The sequence below is a fragment of the Eucalyptus grandis genome, chromosome 2, assembly GCF_016545825.1.
Source record: "Eucalyptus grandis isolate ANBG69807.140 chromosome 2, ASM1654582v1, whole genome shotgun sequence".
Taxonomy (NCBI): Eukaryota; Viridiplantae; Streptophyta; class Magnoliopsida; order Myrtales; family Myrtaceae; genus Eucalyptus; species Eucalyptus grandis.
In genome coordinates, this window is record NC_052613.1 from 29,341,107 (window position 1) to 29,347,248 (window position 6,142).

A 6,142-nucleotide genomic window follows, 5' to 3' on the forward strand; every position below is an offset into this window, starting at 1 on the left:
TCTCCATACCCCTATTAGGGTCAATATTATCTACATCAAAACACTGTTTAGACTTAACTTTATCTATTTGTGTTTCCCCTATCTATCAAATATGATATTATAAAATCTTTATTTCTCTATATATATTATTGCGAGTCTCCTTAAATTATGATGTTTTAATTTTACCAAGAGATAAAAATAATTGTCCAATAACCCTCCTCTATCCTATTAATCATAATGTGCTATATGAATCACTAGTGGCGCTAATAATAATAATAATAATAATAAATACAACTATAAAGGAGATCCAACTAGATCAATCTCTAATTTTATATAAATCTTAATTTTGCTATATCTGTTCTTTTTTTTTTTAACTTAAATATTTTAATCGAGGCTATTCAGGCACCATAACGAATTCCATGCTGGTTGCATATCGAAACGATTTAGCAATTAAAATTTCGAATTCAAATTCCTTATCCTGCTACATGTAATCCCTTTTGGTGCTTTGCAGTAGATTAACAATTCCATGATTATATCTTACATGTTACAGTTTGAAGTTCAAACCCTTCACCTTTGCATTTAACACTTCAAATCTCCTATCTAATCTATTCTTTTAGAGATCTTGACTTCTAGATCTATCGAAGCAGGCTCAAATGACTAAGAAGTGATCCTATGTCGTCTTCTTGACAAGTGAGAAGCAAAGATGTAGGGACCGCAAAAAGAGGAAAAACAAAAGATTTTTGCTTGTACAAGATAACTTACTTCAACAATGTCCCACGAATAGGATGATTAGGAAACAAATCCATAACGTTTTCGAATTGGAATTCGATCAGTTCATTCCAATTGCAAAAATTAAACTTAAGACTTAGGATAATGTTGAAATCTGATTTGCCAGAATCGTCATCTTTCATTTTGAATCTTTAGTAAATATATTCTTATACTATCTTTCATTTTTTTTGTTATAAGAACCTCAGACCACAGAATCGCCTTTCTTCATTCTCTCGTTGAGCCAAAAGAGAAGAAAAGTTAAAAATGGGGAAGTTCAGTTTCAAGAGTCTCATGGCCGCATTCGCTGTTGCGGTTTTCGTGTGGTGCGTAAGTTGTTGTGAGGTTTGCAATGCTAGAGAGGTTACTGATAGGAGATCTGCCGCCATCGACAATTCTACTAGGGGGAGCTCTTTGTGGATGTGGAGAGGACGCTGGAGGATTCCTCACTTCCCTCTCCCTCCTTTCCCCTTCTACCGCCCGTGGCCTTACTTGCCCCCGCCCCGTTGGCCCTCGTCACGATCCCCATCGCCAAGGCCCTCGCCATGGTCCCCCAAAGCAAATACCACCACCAACACCAACAGTGGACCCGACATTGCGACCACCAGTATCAGTACCACCAGTGGCAGAGCCAAGACCATTAGTACCGAGCAACTCTACCACCTTCAACGTGATAGATTTTGGCGCCAAGGGCGATGGGAACACTGATGATTCAAAGGTCGTACACTTCTACTCTAACTCCTTTTCTATACCTTATATGCTCCAGAAATGTCCTTTAGATATCATGTAATATTGTTTAGAATGCATCTTTAAAAGAAAAGAAGAAGGTGAAACCCTAATTTATGATGCAAACTAAGTGTCCTAGGTAGCACCTTGCCTCGCGTTATTAAACTAAACACTAATGCCTAGAGGGTTCTAAACCTTAAAAGTTTTGAATAATCTTGCCAAATCACTTTAGTAGACGAGTTCAGTAATCAAAATCTAATCTGTAGCCTTGCTTAACTGAGAAGGCACTAGTCAACATAAGTCTAACCATTAATAAATAACCTAATCGCTCCATGATCTCTTGTTGATTTAGCTAGATAAGCAATTGAAGTTTTTATTTTCCTTTCTGTTGTGTCTCACAGGCATTCCAAGATGCATGGGCAGCTTCATGCAACGTGGAGGCATCAACGATGGTGGTTCCTGCAAATCATGTCTTCCTTGTTGGGCCCATCTCGTTCGTGGGTGAACACTGTCAAGAAAACATTATACTCCAGGTACAGATATAGCACAATAAATGAGAGGGGAAATATTAGAATTGCGCATTCTTTTTATAAATCTGTTCAGATAACACAAATTGCACAGGATCTCAACCCCCCCCCCAAAAAAAAAAAAAAAAACTTTTTGCCGTAATCCGTCCTGATCAACACTAACACGATTTGGTTTAAATATTTTTCAGCTAGACGGGACGGTAGTTGCTCCGACGGATCCCCAGGCTTGGGGTGGTGAGCATTGGCTTCACTTCGACAAGCTGAGTCGCTTCACATTGCAAGGAAGCGGAACCGTCGACGGCCGAGGCTCCGTTTGGTGGCGCCGCTCACAGTCTGAGGATCTCAATGATGATCTTCTCGATGTCGATAATGATGCCGACGATGGAATGGACTTCGAGGACGCCGATACACAGGTGACAAACGCCTTCGACGGTGGCTTCCGCTCTGCTAATTAAAGATGTTTCAATTTGATGCCACTATTTTTTTGTGTTTGGACTCCACCAGATTCTTTAAATCGTCAATAAGATGCTAATTTGTCTTAAAAAGGCCATGTTAATCACAACAAATAAATTTTCCGAATTATGAACAAGCGCAAATTCTTCATATGCAAAAATCTTGAGATGCTTATAGTCCATGACTTCTTATTTTTGTGTGATTATCGTCTCTAATTCCGTTTATTCTTGCATTTGACTTATCAAAAGTATATTTTAGGGTTATTTTTCTAGTTTTTATTTTTGTGCGTAATTTACCATATGATTTAATTGCAAAAATTTTTACTTGAATTTGCACATGATTTTGATTTCCTTGAACTTATTAGTATTACAATTGGGAAGTAATCACTATACTATATCGGTGTTGTTGGGCTTGGGCAGGTACCATATGCCTTTTCTTGCAAAATCATTGCTTGAGATTTCGACTAATCGTGTTTCCATGTCTACTCTTTTGTCGAACTTGTGGCAGGCGAAAGAGGAGTTGAGTTCAATGCCCCGGAACAAACCAACCGTAAGAGCCACGAACCGATCATTCCTAGCTATAATTGCCTGAGTTTTTTCCAAACTGTGTGATCATTGGGAAGATTGATATGGATCTCCTCTTCTTTTTCATGGCTTTGATTGATCAGGCAATGAGATTCGATCACTGTCTCAACGTCACGTTCAGCGGCATCAAGATCCAGAACAGCCCCAACTTCCACCTCACGTTCGACCACTGCGTCGGCGTTCTCGTGCGTGACATGAGTATTTCGTCCCCGGGCGACAGTCCCAACACCGATGGGATCCACCTCGGGAACTCCCAAGACGTGACCATCCACGATGCTACTCTCACCTGCGGTAACCACAATTTCCGCGAAAGTTTCATTGGAAATGCATAGATATTGAATGTTACGTTTCTTCAATTTAGTAGAATGTTCGATTTAGATTCTGTTACCATGTTTCATACAGGGGACGACTGCATTTCGATCGTCAGCGGATGTTCCGACATTCGCATACACGATGTACACTGCGGTCCGGGGCACGGGATCAGCATCGGAAGCCTAGGAAAAGACCACTCTAAAGCATGTGTGCACAACATCACCGTTGAAGACGTCGATCTGCAAGGGACAACGAACGGCGTTAGGATAAAATCGTGGCAGGTAAAAGGAAAAAAAGAAATTTGCGTCCTGAACAACATTAAAACATGAACAGCCTTGGAAATTGACAATTTATAATACCCTAGCCTTTTTTTATGTCTTTTTACGAATGAATTGTGTCTGACGCAGGGTGGGTCAGGATTAGGGGTGAGCGGTTCCCGGTTCCGGTTCGGTTCCGTCTGGAACCTGGAACCTAACCTCGGGTCGGGTTCCTCAATTTTGAACCTGGAACCTACCCGTCAAAACCAAGAACCTGGAACCTACCCCCGTCACAGTTCCGGAGTCGGTTCCGGGTTCCAACAGGTTCTTTTTTTTTTTTTTTTTTTTTTCAAGGCATCAAAATCAATAATCCATACTTGCAATTCAGAACTTCTCCAAAGCTGGAATAGCCCAGGTTGCTTAATACAACTATACATCCACCATCAAGCCTCTCATGAATACGAGAAACATCCACTTTCTTTACTTCACCTGTTGCCCCAAAATCAACACCTTCAATAACTCCTCTTCGCTACAAATAAAATAATCAACATTACTATAGCTGCCAAAGCAGAACGATGACAGGAGAAATGTGAACTGTTCGTTAAACTAATTCGAGATATTGACCAAGAGAGTAAGCATGTAAACCGTTACCTTGGCTGCAAGAAAGTTACCACTTGCGACACTTAAACCAACTTCATGCAAACGGCTACTATGCCCATGACAGCGCATACTGGATATTGGGGGTCCAGGAGATAGTTTAGCCTCTATCATTAAACAAGTACCTTCAGCTGCTTCCATAGCTGCTTCCAGAGCTTTAGTGTCTGTTATTCTGTATCTTCCAACATAGTTAGGCTCATGTCCTACGAAGACATGCTTAGTATCAGCAATTAAAGGTCTATTGTTAAAAATTGATTTTATAGAAACAAAAGCAGGCCACACAAACAAGACCTAGCCACTTCTAAAATTGAGATCCAATCCATGCAATAGACATAAAAACAAATGCTCAGTTGCACCTCATGCAAACATTAGCAGAACATATACTTTCTTTGCCCATTGTTTGGATAAATAAAAGTAAGTCAGCTACAAGGCATGAAGAACGCGAATTTAATCACTTGGAGCATTCCACAACAGAACGGGTCCGCGCTTTTGTTCTTCCTGAATCCTCACAGCATTAACATGCAGCCAAACCACAAATCAGAAACGAAACAGAAGAAGCGAGGAAAAACCGATGCGTGCCTTGAGAACCGGATCCAAGTGCCGACTAGCGACGATTTCGCCGGAGACGACGACGACAAAAGTGCCGCCCCTGTGAGCTTTGAAATATGGCCACGCCTCGTGAAACCAGCGCACGAACTGCTCGTTCTTCTCCGAGCCGCCGCCGCCACCGCCGCTCCCCTCGTCGCCCCCGCTCTCCTCCGGATCGCCAAAGGCGTGGCTCCTAAACCCGAGCCCCCCCGCCACCTTAACCCTGAGCGCTCCGTCCTCCGCCGCCAGCCAGAGGCGAGGGGCTCGAGAGCCGTGCCCTCGCTCACGGCGGCGAGGGGCGGCGCTATAGCTCCTCGGGCTCAACGGTGAGACGGCTCGTCGGACGAACGGTGGGTGGTGCTGGTTCAGTGGCCAAGAGATGGTGGTGAGTAGGCCGTGGGGTGGCGGTGTGGTGGTGGGTGAAGCGGCGAGGGGCGGTGGTGTGGTGGTGGGTGAAGCGGCGAGGGGCGGTGGTGTGGTGGTGGGTGAAGCGGCGAGGGGTTGCGAAGAAGAAGAAGAGAAGAAGGGGTGGGGTTTCGGCCGAGAGAAGGGGAAAGAAGAGAGAGAAGAAAAGAAAAAGGTTGGGGGGCAGGAAGTGACGTGTGAGGAGGAAAAAGGAGAGAAAAGAAAGAGAGAGAAAAAGGAAGGGAAAGGGGGGAAGAAACGTAGAGGAAATCACGTGGGGGGAAGCGACTAAGGTTTTTTTTTTTTTTTTTTTAATTTTGACAGGTTCGGTTCCGGTTCCGATTCATACGGCAACCGGAACCGAACCGGGAACGCCGGTTCCTAGGAAAATGGAACCGGGAACCGGAACCAGTCTCTTAAGAACTGGGAACCGAACCGGACCCTCCGGTGCGGTTCTCCGGTTCCCGGTTCTACCCGGGAACCGTGCTCACCCCTAGTCAGGATCCGTTTATGGAGTGAAGTTCTCAAACATTCGAGTTTCCGAGGTCCGATGGCCCATCATCATCGACCAGTACTACTGCGATCACGTGACGTGCACGAACCAGTCATCGGCCGTGGCGGTGCGAGACGTCGCTTACGAGCACGTCTCAGGGACGTACAAAGAGAGGCCAGTGGACTTGGCTTGCAGCGACAGCGTGCCTTGCGAGGAAATCACCCTGTCGGCGATAGACTTGAGGCCATCATCGCAGAAGCCCCCATCTCACGACGACGGCCCCTTCTGCTGGCAGACCTTCGGCAGCTGACCACGCCGATCTCCCTGCCAATCGACTGTGTGCAGATCGGGAGGCGGTCGAGCAACGGGATTGGGTCGGGTCAAGACTCATGTTAG

At 44.6% G+C, this 6,142-nt stretch overlaps 1 long non-coding RNA gene and 1 pseudogene across 1 annotated transcript; one reads left to right on the forward strand and one right to left on the reverse strand.

Moving 5' to 3' along the window:
- The first annotated feature begins 1,096 nt into the window (after positions 1–1,096).
- Positions 1,097–6,142, forward strand: LOC120286306 (annotated as a pseudogene).
- On the reverse strand, positions 3,967–4,460 carry LOC120290426. The gene is made up of 2 exons (XR_005548418.1): positions 4,255–4,460; positions 3,967–4,162 (listed from the first exon to the last, which is right to left on the reverse strand). It is a non-coding gene; the product is annotated as an uncharacterized LOC120290426 (long non-coding RNA).